At 39.7% G+C, this 15,485-nt stretch overlaps 1 protein-coding gene across 2 annotated transcripts in view; it reads left to right on the forward strand.

Annotated features, from left to right (window-relative positions):
• Nucleotides 1-9,232: 9,232 nt before the first annotated feature.
• LOC141140128 (uncharacterized) overlaps nt 9,233-15,485 on the forward strand; it is a 618,302-nt gene continuing 612,049 nt past the window's right edge. For both annotated transcript variants that reach the window (XR_012243897.1, XM_073626977.1), the window contains exon 1: nt 9,233-9,708. The gene's annotated coding sequence lies outside the window, so the exon portion shown is untranslated. The remainder of the gene's footprint in view (nt 9,709-15,485) is intronic.

The raw sequence follows: 15,485 nt of genomic DNA on the forward strand, positions 1-15,485 counted from the left end.
ATTATTCAGTTCGTGCTGCTCCATGTGCTTTTCTTTACTGTTGTACGGTTTAAAATGGCACGTTTCAGGTTCATGGGCACAGTAATCGTTCATAGTAAAGATCGCACCTTTGCCCACTAATACAATGTTTTTGGCAGATCCAGGTTAACTACATTTGTTCATGCCTATTTGGATTAAAAGAAGTTTAGTACATTGTTGTCTAGATGGGTTTGTAACTAGAATGAAATGCAAACTTGATTTAGTGTAAGGAGAGGACACTCAGCAGCTGTTTACACATCTGGACACAGGAGCACTAGTGTGGGACACCAGAACAAACTTTTTAGGGTGTCCCACACAGGTGCTTCAGTGGATACTAGGGGTCTCTACATGTGTGAAACTTGCACAAAACAGGTAAGTATTCCAGCTTTAAGAAAGGGAAAAAATCATGTCTTCAGCTTGGAACTCTGCCAAAAAAGACAATTGTATGACACTTCCAAGCAATGTTTCATATTACTATTTCTGCCGTCAAATATCTGTGTGCTAAGTATACTTTTTTTTATTCACATAGGGGAGAAAAAAATCGGGACATCAGAGGACACCAGGGACCCACAACCTCCTAAAGAAGGGGAATTCCCAAAACCACAACATCAGGATGTGGAGGAAGGAGAGGTTTATGAAGTGGGCGAAATAGTGACCACAAGAGGTGAGTGTCTGAGACCACAGCTTCAGGTAATAGATGTATGCCTGCATAGTTATAATACATGGTGTGTTTTTTTATTTTAGGTGATGTGGATGTTGTGGAAGAAGAAACACATTTCACAAGTGCACACGTCCTCATCGGGGAGATCATGGTGTGCAAACGTGATTTACAGAAGATGAAGGAAGACATCAATGATGTAGAAAAAAGACTCAAAAACATCATTGATGTTTTAGGCAGAATCTAAAACACACCAAAATTTTTGAATTTTTTTTGTTTTTTATAACTTTTCTACAAAATGTTGAAAACCAGATTTTGAAGATGCACACAGTGTGTCAACATGTGCTATCTGCCATCACAGGATTTAAATGTACGCGTTTTGTGGGTGCAACCCCTTCCTCGCAACTCAAGTAGCTGAGAGGAAGGGGATGCACCCCCGAAACACGTCCATTGATCCCCCATGATGGGAATTTGGCTTTCACAGGGGTGACATCACCCCATCTGATGAAGGCAATATCAACACAGTTTGGACATACTAATGTCTGATATTGCCTTCAATTTATCAAAGTTGAACTTTGTAAGTTCCTGAGTTGTGTATTGTTTTATGTTTTTAAAAACATGCCTGTTTACCACAAAAAAGGAAATTTCTACTGTCCAAAGAAAAAGTTTATTCCAAAAATATGTTGGTTTGTTCAAAAACCCTTTTCTAAACGCACATGTGAATGTGCACAGAGTAAAACATTTTCTACTTAATAGCAGTGCTCAATATTCAATGCTCAATAGCAGTTTTTTGCTTAAGTTGGTGTTTACAGTGACAATGGGGGTTATTTCCTAAAGGCAAATCCACTTTGCACTACAAGTGCACTTTCAGTGCAGTTTCAGTGCACTTTCAAGTGCACTTTTATAGTGCACTTGTAGTGCAAAGTGGATTTTCCTTTAGTAAAAAACACCCAAAGTGCTTTATAATTTGCATCAATAAGACCATTTTCGTCACTCCCAAAAATTAATTCATGGTGCTGAAAATGATGAATATTTTTATCATTAATGAATTACATACATTAACAACAAAAACAAGGTGTGTGTGTGTGTGTGTAGCAGAACCACAACATAATATTTAGCTGAAGAAGAGATTGTCACCTCATGTATCCAAGAAATTATGTTTGCACTATTGAAGAAAATGGCCAAAAAAAAGCCCATTGGATAACCTAGGAGACAGCTAAAAGAAACACAAGCAGTAAATCAAAGGAAATATTTTTCAGTTAAAAATACAAATTTATTTGAAAAAAATAAATGTATTTAAATACATATAATGTGATGTTAAAGGAGAAATCTTATCTTAATATAGTCCTTCTGCAGGACCTAAATGATGGCAGAACAGGCCTCTGGAATTATGATCCCCAGAGCCCGGGGGAGATGCCTGTCGAGAACTTGATGTCCTGCAGACTTCTCCCCATCACCAAGTACCGCAAGGTGGCGACGAGCCTCTGCTCAGGAGTGATGGCTTGCCACATGCAGTTGTCCTGCTTCGTAATATAAGGGAACAACAAAGCCATCAGACGGTGAAATACGGGGTCTGTCATCCAGAGATAATTCCTGAAATCATCAGGATTATTCTCACGGATCTCCCGCAACAAAGGCATGTGCAAGAATTGGTCACACTGGAGCAACCAATTCTTGGTCCATGAACTCCTCCTTGCCCTGTTCATGGACTGGGCTTGGGCCAAAGTAAGAACCCCAACACCAAGCCCCTGCGCAGCGTGAACTCTACGATGAGTACGTACCCTCAACATGGCTTCAAAATGGTCGGCTGGTCAGAACGAACTAACAGAACGCACTGAAAATCTGAAAGGACCTAGAAGAGCGAGCTGAAATTCAGACATGAGTGGACTAGAATGCACTGAAAATCAAATACATATTATAAAATTACGCACTGAAAACCAGATACGAACTGACTACACGCACTGAAAACCAGATCTCACAGAACTCACAAGCACAAACTGAAGAGCAGCAATGATCTGAAAAGCATGAGGCAGAAAATTACGAATCGTCTCTCACAAAACTTCTACTAACACGAGATTAGCAGAAGGAGCCCAAAGGGTTGTGCACTGGCTATTGAACTTCCTCTTTATAGTGTCGTCGTACGTGTTGTACGTCAGCGCGTTCTTGCCGATCGGAATTTCCGACAACATATGTGCGACCATGTGTATGCAAGACAAGTTTCAGCCAACATCCGTCGGAAATAAATCCCAGGATTTCGTTGTCAGAATGTCCGATCGTGTGTACGCAGCACTAGAGTCTGAAAAAAACTAGACACGGTTGGAGGTTCACCTCCCAGCAGGACTACGACCCTAACATACAGCCAGAATTGGTTTAGATCAAAGCATATTCATGTGTTAGAATGGCCCAGTCAAAGTCCAGACCTAAATCCAATTGAGAATCTGTCGCAAGACTTGAAAATTGCTGTTCACAGACGCTCTCCATCCAATCTGACAGAGCTTGAGCTGTTTTGCAAAGAAGAATGGGCAAAAATGTCACTCTCTAGATGTGCAAAGCTGGTAGAGACATAACCAAATAGTCTTGCAGCTGTAATTGCAGTGAAAGGTGGCTCTACAAAGTATTGACTCTGAATACAAATGCACGCCACACTTTGCAGATATTTATTTGTAAAAAATATTGAAATCCGTTTATCATTTTCCTTCCACTTCACAATTATGTGCCACTTTGTATTCATCACATAAGATCCCAATAAAATACATTTACAGTTTTGGTTGTAACATGACAAAATGTGGAAAATTTCAAAGGGTATGAATACTTTTTCAAGCACATAGATAAATAACATCATGTGGATGTGGTAACTGAAGGCCAAGTTTCCCCTAAAAACAAGTCGTGGTTAGTCTGGGTTTTTATTTTTTAATAACAGATCTATTTTAGGTGTCATATTTGTTGATGGTCATATTGGGGTTTCTTCTGACTATAAAAATTAAGCTGTACATAAACTTTTTTTTTTTATTGTCCAGTTGACGGACACTGAGATATATGAAATATGTGTTATGTTGCTGAATTCAGGAAGCAGACGTTGCTAAACAGAAAAAAAAATGCTGAAGGCCCCCCAACTATAATTCTGTATCAAATCGTCATGCCTTATTTTTATGCTAGTTTCCCAGAGGAAAACATTATCTATATTTCTACTGTTTCTTCTGTTTTATCAACATTCTCATAACTTTGTGGATGTTTGTTCTCTTCAACCAAGACTTTTCTTCATTTATTGAAGCTTCGAAAATGCAATATTGTTGCGCTACTCGCAAAGATGGTGAGATGACACGTAAAGCAGCCAGCATCAACGATGTAGTGACAAAGTGAAACAAATGGAAAATATAAATGCAGCGCTGAATGAAATCAAAATAAAATTGAAATGGTGCACATATGTGTGACTAAAAAACGTGCAACAAAATAATATGATGACCATATGTGAACATGGAATAATTTGCATGAAATAACTGTTTAGTCCATGACTGTATAAGTGTCCAATTCAGTGAGCAAAACAATCGTGTAAGTGTCCAATAAGTGAAACAGTGTGTGTTTAGGTTGACAAGCAGTTACTCTTGGATGCCATAAAAATCACACGGATGGTGTCCTAATGTTCTTGAATGTCATATACATAACAGAGGTGGTGTTCCATTAATCGATATCCACAAAAAAGTAGAGTAGAAGGAGCAAAGGAGCACAGAGTAGAAGGAGCAAATACCCTTACCAGAATAGGTGGACACGTTTGCCATACGGCTAGGTGTCATACGAGCATGTGGATCACCGATCCAAATGGAAACTCGATGGGAGGACATGTACGGCAGGTTCCTCTTGTTCCTTTGTGGCAAGCGTTGATGAACTGAGGAGGATGGATGGTCCAAGGATAGATGTAGGTACTTCACCCGCAGAGGTATAATGAAAGAGTATAACCTTCACTCAGCCAGCATGGGGACCTTCTCATCCGGCATCCTTTAACCCAATTCCTGTGAGTTCAGGGCCCTGGGGGGCTTGCTGAATGCTGGTTTGTTGAAGCTTACTTGAGCTGGTTTCTACACAACAGCTATGTGGATCGGTTAATCCTTGGCACTACCTTGGATGTTGTAACCAGACCCTTTTAGAGCAAAGATGGTTGGGCCTGCCAATAATGTGACCTTTGGACATGGCTCTTGTGGTGCTTCCTAGACACTAGTGTACTGGTTTGTTAGTCACAGAACACTTTACAGCTTCAGCGTTATGTGACAGCATCTGTTGTATACCGGTCTACGAAGACTCACTCTGTGAGTAAGCCCATGGACAGGGCATAGAAAAGCTAAAATGAGACATTTGGGCACTGAGTTCTGGATCTTGTCAGTTTCCAAACTGTGGGTACTATATCAGTTAGCTGCAGAGTGCTTTCTAGTTGTAGAGCAATGATACAACCTCTAAAGTGTACCCAGTCTCCAGTGTCTCACTCTGATGTAGATGTCTTTGTAGTATCTGCGCTATAACTCTGCATTGGGAGCTTTCTAGACCTGTGTCTAGTGGTCAGGTTTTTTTGTGGAGTGCTAACCGAAATTTAGAGCAGTGGTACAACCTTTAGTGTAACCAAGCCTCCGCTATTTTCCTGTGAAAAAATACCTAAAGAAATGAATGCATCCTAGCATATTATTCACATATGCTGAGCTTAATATTGTGGTGCTTCTCAGACCTGTATGCTTTGCATCCAGTAGCTATAGGAGCCACCTTGTTATTTGGAGCAGAGGTACATCTTCTGGTATACTCAGTCCCTGTTAATAACTTGCATCGCAGGATGCAAATTTTATTATGTTTCCTTTGGACATTCAGCTCTGCCATGGTGTCTCCCAGTAATAGCACTGTGTCTGTAGTGGCAGAGCGCTGTTTCCAGACCTTGTGGCACAGGTCCTGTGTGTCCAAATCTCTGAACTATCACTAGATGTCTGTTATTGTTACACGTGTTAATATGTGACCTTTAGTAACTGGATACTGCTAAGTACTGTAGTACACAACAGCATCTTATCCAGAGTTGTGATGCAAGCACAGCAGGAATTACCACATAGCTCTCAGCCATTAGGATTCATTTTCAACCCTTCCTGCCTTTTTTTCTGGAGGTAATGCAGTCAGCCTCTGAGACCTCAACGCTGATGTCACTCACAACATAAAGCATGCATGCTCTTTCTTGGGCTGCCAGGCCTCTACTCTCCACTTCTGATTTTCTGCAGTTTGTGAGTGTTTAATTAAAGTGTCACTAAACCCACATCATAAAAACTATCACTACATGGTGTATTATATGCTGCTCATACTCTATAGGGTCCGTTTTCTGTATTCTGCAAAAAACCCAGTCAATCCTGCTGTTCTCTGTCTCCCCCTTCTGTCCAAGTCCCCAATTCAGTTGGTGATTTTGCAGAGCAGTGTTGGCAACTCTGCATATGCTCAGTTTTCAGTAAGTTTCTATGCTGATCATTTCCTCCCTATCACATCTGAGCAGCCCATGTGACTATAGAGTCACACATGTGGGCATATACACAGTGGTAAATAACAGCCAACTCCCTCCCTCCTCCTCTATTCCCACTAACTAGCTAAACACAATGGGAGTGGGATATTACATGTGGATTGAAGGAGGCTTCACCTCCCTGTTATTCTGTCACTCAGATCTCTCCTTTAGCAGCATGCTATTTGCCTTGCGACACAACTGTTTGGATACTTTTGCTGCTTCTCCCTCATCCAGTCTAAGTTCTACTGTACAGGAACTGCAAGAGGTTGATACAAATTCAGGTACATACACTGCTTGAAAATAAAAAATACATTTTAGGTGTATTTAAACTTAAGTTCAAAATGCTATACATTTCAGCTTACCTGTCCTTAGATGTGGTGGCTGCATTGATTTTTTATTTTTTTTGCATACTTTTACCTGTTGATCCTTCCTGTGACAATTTTCCTGTCCTAGGGTGACAAAGTTCACTCTCTATGCTGTATCTATGGAGGAGTAGTGTTGTCACCCTAGGTTGCACTCCTGATTTGGACTTCAGAACATCTCCTTGTCTTCATAATATAGGGGGAGTGTTTTGTAAGTCACAGAGGAAACTGAAAAGACTAATATCATTGTTTGATATTTCAGGTCAGTGCACAGGAAGGTACATAGTGTGCAGGGTTAGCTCAAATGGGGCTCACCCTCCCTGGGAAAAAAGTAGTCCAGATGGCAGCTCTTTCTTAAAATCTGACTTGGAGACAGTTTTATTTAAAAGGTTGCATGAAAATCAAACAAAACAAAACAGAAAATAAATCCTTGCCATCTAGGCACTAACTAAACAGTTAAGGTTCCTGACTTACATGTGAAGGGTTTCTCCCAGTTACCAACAAAACAAACATAATGCAAACCTTTTTCTTTCTCTCACAAAGCAATCGCCACATCGATACATCTCTCATGTTTGGCTTCCTGAGTCGCACGCCATAAGCAACCTCTTGCTCCAGTCCTTCCTTATTTATACCAGCTACTGGTGGTCACTAGTGGACCACAACACTGCCAAAGTGGCCCGGAGAACCTGGCCCAGATTCCACCTTAGTTTCCTAAGAGGGAGGGACTTAGGAGGGGAGAGGGAGAGGGAGGGGGGAGCTGGATGCACTAGCATCCGTGTGTGTGTGGGTGTACCCCCCGTGACCCTGCTGTGTGGCGTAGCTTTTGCTATCTCCCTCCTTTCCACCCTTGCCCTTCGGTTCCCCCCTCCCCTTTTATTTAGCATGTAGGGATGAGGTCCTTTATGCAAGGGGCGTATTGTTAGTGCGATTTTTGACAATTGTTATCTCATCTAGATTGCATTATGTTTAAAGTCTGTATTGGTGGCTTCTGACATAGAGGACAATGTCCAGGAAATGCGTTGAGCCGTAAAAACTAATATATGTAAACAAATTACCAATGTTGGATTTTTTCACATTCTGTATTTTATTATGATGTACTTAAAATTGCTGAGCAATACGAGTTTTTATACTGATGTACAAATTAAAAAAAAAAAAACAAATATGAACCAATAAAATGCTTTTAACAGTAAAATGAATGCTGTGCCTCAAAAGTCCCATACCATACCATAGTGTAATTGTGTTGTTAGTTTATAGTTAGGGATGTGGCACTTAAATTCCTTAAATTTGATTGGGCTTGATTCCTATTAATGTTCTCCACCATCACAACATAATGTTTACCTATAGTCTGCTCAGTAAATATTTTTTTCTTTTCCTTCTCTCAGTAAAATGGTGGTGACCAACATCTAGAGAATGGAAACATTTCCACAGTGACATTTCTGCTGAGAGCAAAGCTGCAATTTGCAAATATTGTGAGAAGAAATATTCTTTTCCAAATGCTACAATGATGACAAAACACATCCTTGCATGCCAGAGGTTCCCAGAATGAATCAATGAGGACTATAATGAAAGTGCAAGTAGCTTTTCCCTCCAGAGTTCTCATTCCAGAAACACTCTTCCTGCTGCTTTTGGATCATCACAAAGTGTTCCTTTATCTGCAGCATCTTCAGGTAAGGAAGTGCTGCAATCCAATTCAATTTATAAAACTACTCCACACTGAATATTTTTTTAATTTTTCTGTCAATTTCCATTTTTTTTCTGGAAAAAAAACAGGAAAGAAAATGTTTTTTTCTCATGGCTTCAAAACTTCCAGAAATTTTATATCTCTACCTGGGTCTGGTAAGAGACTAAAAATCATACAAGTTAATCTGTTGTTTGCTGGGAACTGTTGTGCTTTTTTCAAGGGCCCAAACTTTGCCGGCCAACTGCAGGTGTTTAACCATATCTCTCAGAGTAATATCATTGTCTTATTGATTGTTTGCATACGTACACTTGCTAATCCTCTCTTCTTTTAGGATATGCTTGGCCTAATACATTTTTTGAAATACCTCAAGGTGTGTCGGTAAGTACTGGGTGACCGTGGTGTGTCATCTTCATGTGTGCAAAGAAATCACTTAAATGATTTTGCTGCTCCTGTGATATTAGCGTGACAATGTCAAAATGATTTACTTTGGGTGTAGCCACATCCAATAATTATAAGTCATGCAGAAGCACTGAGAGCTCTGACTACATGCAGATTTTAAAAATATTGTTATAAGTTTTTGAGATTTAAATGAAAGATTCCAGCCCATTTGTTTTCCACTGTTAAGTATTCAGCAATATAAACAAGAACGTAATTAGTAACAGTAAATTTTACAGTTTCTCACTTTGCTTTGCAGCACTGTAATCTCGCTTCACAAGTGACAGATTAACTTTAATCTTACCTGTGAAACAAATGCTCACATTCGGTTAAATAGGTAAATACTGCAATGCACTGCTGGAATCCATAGATTTTATTACGTAGTTTGGACGCTTAAATATAAGAAGTTAATTTGTAGCTGCTAATCCTACTAAAGTTTTGAATGCATGCTTTCTTTCTCCTCCCCTGTCTCGTTCTCTATGGCTAATGTTCCAGCCTAATTAAAAAGCACCACATCATTGTTAAATAAAACTGTACCCAGGATTACCCTAATTTCCATATGCAGATTTATCTGCACTGACAGTCCTCTCTTTCCTCTCCATCTCTCTCTCTCTCCCAGTCTCTCCCCATATCTTTGGGTTCTGCATTGAGAGTGCCTCTGATACCTACGTTCCTAATATCCACATACATGCACACTATCATATCATCTACATAGTAGGAAAATAGGGAATTGCTGTGCCAGACGAAAGAAATGCTGCATGCTCCTGCTTTTTTTCCCTCCCTTCTTTTCTAACTTCTCCAGCCTGTGGATCCAGCCGGCCGTGGATATTAAAGCAAAACATCAGGCAACGACCAGCAGCTGCCTGTGATTTAACACTGTACAAAAAAGGAAAACTCACACTCTAAAGAAAAATAGCTTTTTTATTTGACATGGCAGTGAAGAGTTTTTCCAAGGGATCAACATCTTCATAACTCAGGAGTTCTCGTGGACCTGAAAATCTCACGAAAAACACCTTCTATTGGAACAATGAAATCCAAGGTAATAATTTTTCAATAGATGTATTTTCTAATATCATTGATAATGTAAAGCATTTCAAACAGTATTTGTATCTAATATCGTTGGGTCAGTAATAAAATACTAGAACAATATTATTTTTTCCACTGATTAAACTAGACTAATAAAACAGAAGCATATTCATGTTGCAAGCTTATGCGTTAGAAAGGTCACCGACAATTAGGTCTTGTTTTGTGCGCTAGAAGCATTAAAACGTTTTCCATTTGGATTTCATCTCAGCTCTGTAGAGCAACATTTTCAGACAAATGCAGTAAAGCTTCTTGTGTATTTTTAATTTCATGTAAATATTTGAACTTTGATTAAAACAGTAGTTTCCTGCAATAAAGTAATGAATGTTGCAAAATTAAGTACTGTATTTAATTTGTCTGTTGTAAAGCAAAAGAATAAGGTAATAATTTTTATTGTACTATTCAGTCTCAAGACGTTCTCTGTGTTAATTGGGTTAAAAAAATTGCAGCACTTATTAGAAATTCTAATTTCACAATGCAGCGCTGACAATACGCTCAGCCTGTGAATTATTCACATCTTTAATTTGCTCACTTAATGACAGCGTTCTGTAATCAGAGAGCAGAGCCTGCTTCCCATGCATTATGTATGACGCTCAGGACTTAAATGCAGGACATTATGAAGCTCTCAGTGGTTAGGTAATTAGTTTTCCACAAGGCGGTACTTAGATATTAAAGTACTGGAACGCATATTTCAAACAAACTGCACGCTGTAACTAATGATGTTTTATCCCAAGACAGCCTTGTTCCAATATTTTTTCTAAAGAAGCACTTGTGGATCCTAGAAAATAAAGACAAGTATAACATGGTGTGTTGAAAAAAAATGAAGTTGGTTACATTTTTATTTTACACATTTTTATTGTTGTCTTAAATGGCTTAACACAAGACCTTAAAATCGTTTTTCTTTTTTCATTTCTTTATAATGCTTTTCTGCACAGTGAAACACAAACAATCTTTCTAGGTTTCTAAGATATTTGAACATATCTGATCCCTCCTATATCGAATTGTATTGTATCTGTATTGTGCTGTGCAAATGGATGGCGCCATATAAATCTTGTATAATAATAGTAATAATTGAGGATTATCTTAGAATAAATCAGAACTGTGCGAGTGGCCTCTTAAAAGTTTATGCTTTATTATATACTGTATAGTGCAACAGTTTTTGAACATCTGGCACTAATACTTGACCTAACCATACAAATAGCATGGGCCATGGATTTCAAATCTTCTGTTGTAATCGAGTCGAAATACTTGCCGTACAATAATGTTTTAATTCCTGTCCCAACTCACTGTGATGTAGCACGGTAAACTTGTCATAGCTACCTGCTGGAATTCTGGATAGATATCAGCAATCCAGATGCCAGCAATGACATCCTTTATGGTGGACCTACCAGAGTCTCTGACAGACTCTGGGCAGAAAACTTAAAACTGTTCTAAATCAATTAGTGCTGTAATTTATCCACGAATATATAGATTAAATATATATCTATATCTATATATCTATAATAGATCTATCTATAGATATATACAGTATATATATATATATATATATATATATATATACTGTATATATTGCATTTTACTAATCTTGCATTAGTTTTCTTTTTTAGGTTCACCTGGTGGTCTGGCCTGTGAATCTGTTATTTTCCAACTTCCTGTAACCGCTTAAGCCCCGGAAGAATTTACCCCCTTCCTGACCAGTGCATTTTTTGCGATTCGGCACTGCGTCAGTTTAACTAACAATTGCGTGGTCGTGCGACGTTGTACCCAAACAAAATTGACGTCCTTTTTTTCCCACAAATAGAGCCTCTGCAGTTTTTATTTTTTGCGCTATAAACAAAAAAAGAGCGACAATTTTGAAAAAAAAGCAATATTTTTTACTTTTTGCTATAATAAATATCCCCAAAAAAATATATAAAAAAACATTTTTTTTTCCCTCAGTTTAGGCCGATACGTATTCTTCTACATATTTTTGGTAAAAAAAAAAATGCAATAAGCCTTTATTGATTGGTTTGCGCAAAAGTTATAGCGTCTAGAAAATAGGGGATAGATTTATGGCATTTTTATTAATAATTTTTTTTTACTAGTAATGGCAGCGATCAGCGATTTATTTTTTTTGGAAAATTCTTTTTATTCACACTTTTGTTCTTACAATAGCAATACACAAAATAATCCAACAAACATTCCCCCTCCCGCCCCCCTCTTCCCTATTGTGCAATGTCCCAATATTACAGGCAGTCATATACAATTAATTTCCCTTCTGGCATACTTAATTCAGTTTACAACATGGACTTAAGTGAGATATAAAGCAGTAACCACAATCGCCCTGTCACTACTAAAACTGTCCTGCCCCTGCAGTTAGCACATATTTCCCTCATGAGAATATTTAGCCCTCCAGTCTTAGTGCATCTTATACTGTATCCTTTGAGGAGAGCCAGCATTGCCACACCTTCTCAAATTTTTTGGGGCAACCTCTGCTCAAGTATGTGGCTTTTTATAAAGGTAATACTTTATTCACTATACCTTTCCAATAGGCCACGGATGGAGCCTCAGGTTTTTTCCAGCATAAGAGGATGGCTTTGCATGCATAAAACAAAGTGAGGGAGAGCAAGGTTCCCTGTTCTCTGAGCGGAGCCACTTCCTCCCCCAGACCCAGCAAACATACTGATATTGTCATGGGAATTGGTAATGATGTCAGTCCCTGGATGGTTTTGGTAACCCCTGTCCAGAATTCTTGTATTGGCTGACAGTACCGGAATACATGATCGAAGTCCGCCCTTGCGGCTGTGCAACGCCAGCAAGTTGCATCATCCAAGCCATATATACTGGCTAATCTTGCTGGAGTGTAGTATACCCTGTGAAGTAATTTAAATTGAATATACCGATCCCAAGCCGATACCAGGACCCGAAATGGGTGGTCCCACATATCGTCCCAGACGTCCCCTTGAAAGTTGGGAACTAATGAACTCCATTTTACTCTACATTTGCTGAGTGCTGGGGGTCTTTCGGTGAACAGTTCCTTATATGTTTCTGACAGCGTCTTTTGTATGGACTCGTCTGTCTTTTGTATGGAGCAACTGTTCCAGGGGTAATGTCTGAAGTCTCACTGTTCCTGTACCAAATTGTGTGACAAATGCGTGTCGCAGTTGCAGATAATGTAATCTGTAAAAAGAAAGCAGTTCCCCCTCCCACTATGTCTTTCAATTGCTTAATACCAACTCTGGCCCATATTATTGGATCTGGAATTTCACTGAAGTGGGATAATCTGGGATTGAACCATAATGGAGTGTCTGGCGACCATACATCTACATCAGAATGCATTAGCACCTTTGCTCTGTCCCACGCACGTATAGTAGCACGCATGGAGCCGGTCAAGGGCGCCGCTACCTGTGGTCCCCTGTGCACCAAATAGTAAAGGCCTTCATATGATCCGATCAAAGCGGCTTCAAGTACTGTCGCTGCGTCACCATCATCTTTTGCTAACCAGCGCCTGGCAAACACCATCTGCCCTGCAATAAAATATTTGAAAAAGTCAGGTAGGGCCAATTCTCCCTGTCCATAGGTTTCCTATAATGTACGGAGACCCACTCTGGGGTAACCTGAGCCCCATAGAAAAGAGCTAAACAGGCTATTTGCGCGCCTAAAGAAAGAGCAGGGGAGCCAGATTGGAGTGTTGCGCAAAAAATATAGGAAAACTGGTAATATCTTTATTTTAAGGAAATTCACCCTACCAATTAGGGAGAGTGGTAGATACTTCCAAGCGTCTAACTGTATTTTGACCTTTGTGAGTAATGCTCCATCATCGATGGCCATGATGTTGGACTTTTCCCAATTAACCCTTAGGCCCGAGAATTTTGCAAACACGCCCAGAATCTCAAATATTGCCTCTAGTGATGGTCCCGGATCCTCTAAAAAAAGGAGTATGTCATCTGCATATAAGGCCGTGCATTCACGGATGATGCCTACCTTAAGGGCCTTAACTTCCGTGGATGCTCGTAGAGCAATAGCTATGGGTTCAATGGCCAAGGCAAACAAGGCCTGGGAGAGAGGGCATCCCTGGCGCGTTCCTCTACCCACCAAGAACTGTGCAGAGACTGACGTGCCTATCTTAATTGTTGCCTTGGGTGAGCTATATAGCAGTGATATCCATGTAAGGAAGACCTCTCCAAACCCCATATGCCGCAGAACCATGGACATATAGTGTCAGTCCACTGAGTCAAAGGTCTTAGCCATATCCAAGGAGACTATCACCCTGGCCCCAGGATTAGTATGATTGATCTGTAGGTGCGCAAACAGCCTGCGGAGATTTGTATCAGTAGATTTCTGGGGTATGAAGCCAGTTTGGTCTATGTCTACTAGTGTAGTGATTACCTTTGATAGTCTTGTGGCAGGTATTTTTGTAAGAATCTTGAGATCTTGGTTGAGGAGAGCTATGGGTCTATAAGCGGAGCGACTCAGGGGGTCCTTGCCCGGTTTAGGCAGTAGGACCACCTGAGCCTCCATAAGAGAATCCGGCAGCGTCCTGTGTTCCAAGCAAAAGTGAAACAGTGTCTTAAGTCTTGGCACAAGAGTCTCCAAATGTGGCCTATACCATTCAATACAACACCCATCTGGCCCTGGCAATTTGTGCGGTGGGAAAGATCTGATGGCAGTTTCAATTTCTTTTTCGGTGATTTCCATTTCCAGGCTATTTTGGTCTGACTCATCTACTTTGCTCTGACTGATCTACATGCAGGGCGCCGGGTGCAAAGATTCCAATGGGTGATTTTTTTTTTCTAAGCACGTCATTAGGGCCAGAGGCTCTAATAGGCTTAAAAAAAGGATGGGCTCGGGGGACACAGAGCCCTGCATCCTGAGCCCACCCAGTTGTTTGACAATAGTGAATGAATATTCGCTATTGTCACACTAATTCTCCCCCAGCCAATCAGAAAGCGGGTCGTGAGAGCCATTTCTCGACCGGCCGAAAGGAGAAGCGATCTTATTGGCCAAGGAGGAGGAGGGAGGAGAGGAGACACACTAACACTAACCTTCCCATGGGTTGACAATTCTGCTGTACAATGGTGGCTCTTGTTGCTCCTCCATAGAGTGTAGCCACCATAATACGGGAAGATTACCAGATGGCCAGATCACCAGATGAAAATAAAAGAAAAAAGCCAAAAAAAAAATAAAAATAAAACAAATGCAGCCATCACATTTAAGGACTGGTAAGCTGCAATATATTACATTTTTGTTTTTGGGATTACAGTGCATCCAGAAAATATTCACTTCACTTTTTCCACATTTTGTTATGTTACAGCCTTATTCCAAAATGGATTCAATTCATTATTTTCATCAAACCCATAATGACAATGTGAAAGAAGTTTGTTTGAAATATTTGCAAATTTATTAAAACTAAAAAATGGAAAAAAAAAGTACACCCCTCATATTTTTGTAAATATTTTATTATATCTTTTCATGTGACAACACTGAAGAAATGACACTTTGCTACAATGTATACAATTATATACAGTATCTCACAAAAGTGAGTACACCCCTCACCTCTACTTTTGTAAAAAAATTTTTATATGACAAAACTGTAGAAATGACACTTTGCTACAATGTAAAGTAGTGAGTGCACAGCTTGTATAACAGTGTACATTTGTTGTCCCCTCAAAATAACTCAACACACAGACATTAATGTTTAAACCACTGGCAACAAAAGTGAGTACACCCCTAAGTGAAAATGTCCAAATTAGG

The sequence above is a fragment of the Aquarana catesbeiana genome, linkage group LG04 (assembly GCF_042186555.1).
Source record: "Aquarana catesbeiana isolate 2022-GZ linkage group LG04, ASM4218655v1, whole genome shotgun sequence".
Lineage (NCBI taxonomy): Eukaryota > Metazoa > Chordata > Amphibia > Anura > Ranidae > Aquarana > Aquarana catesbeiana.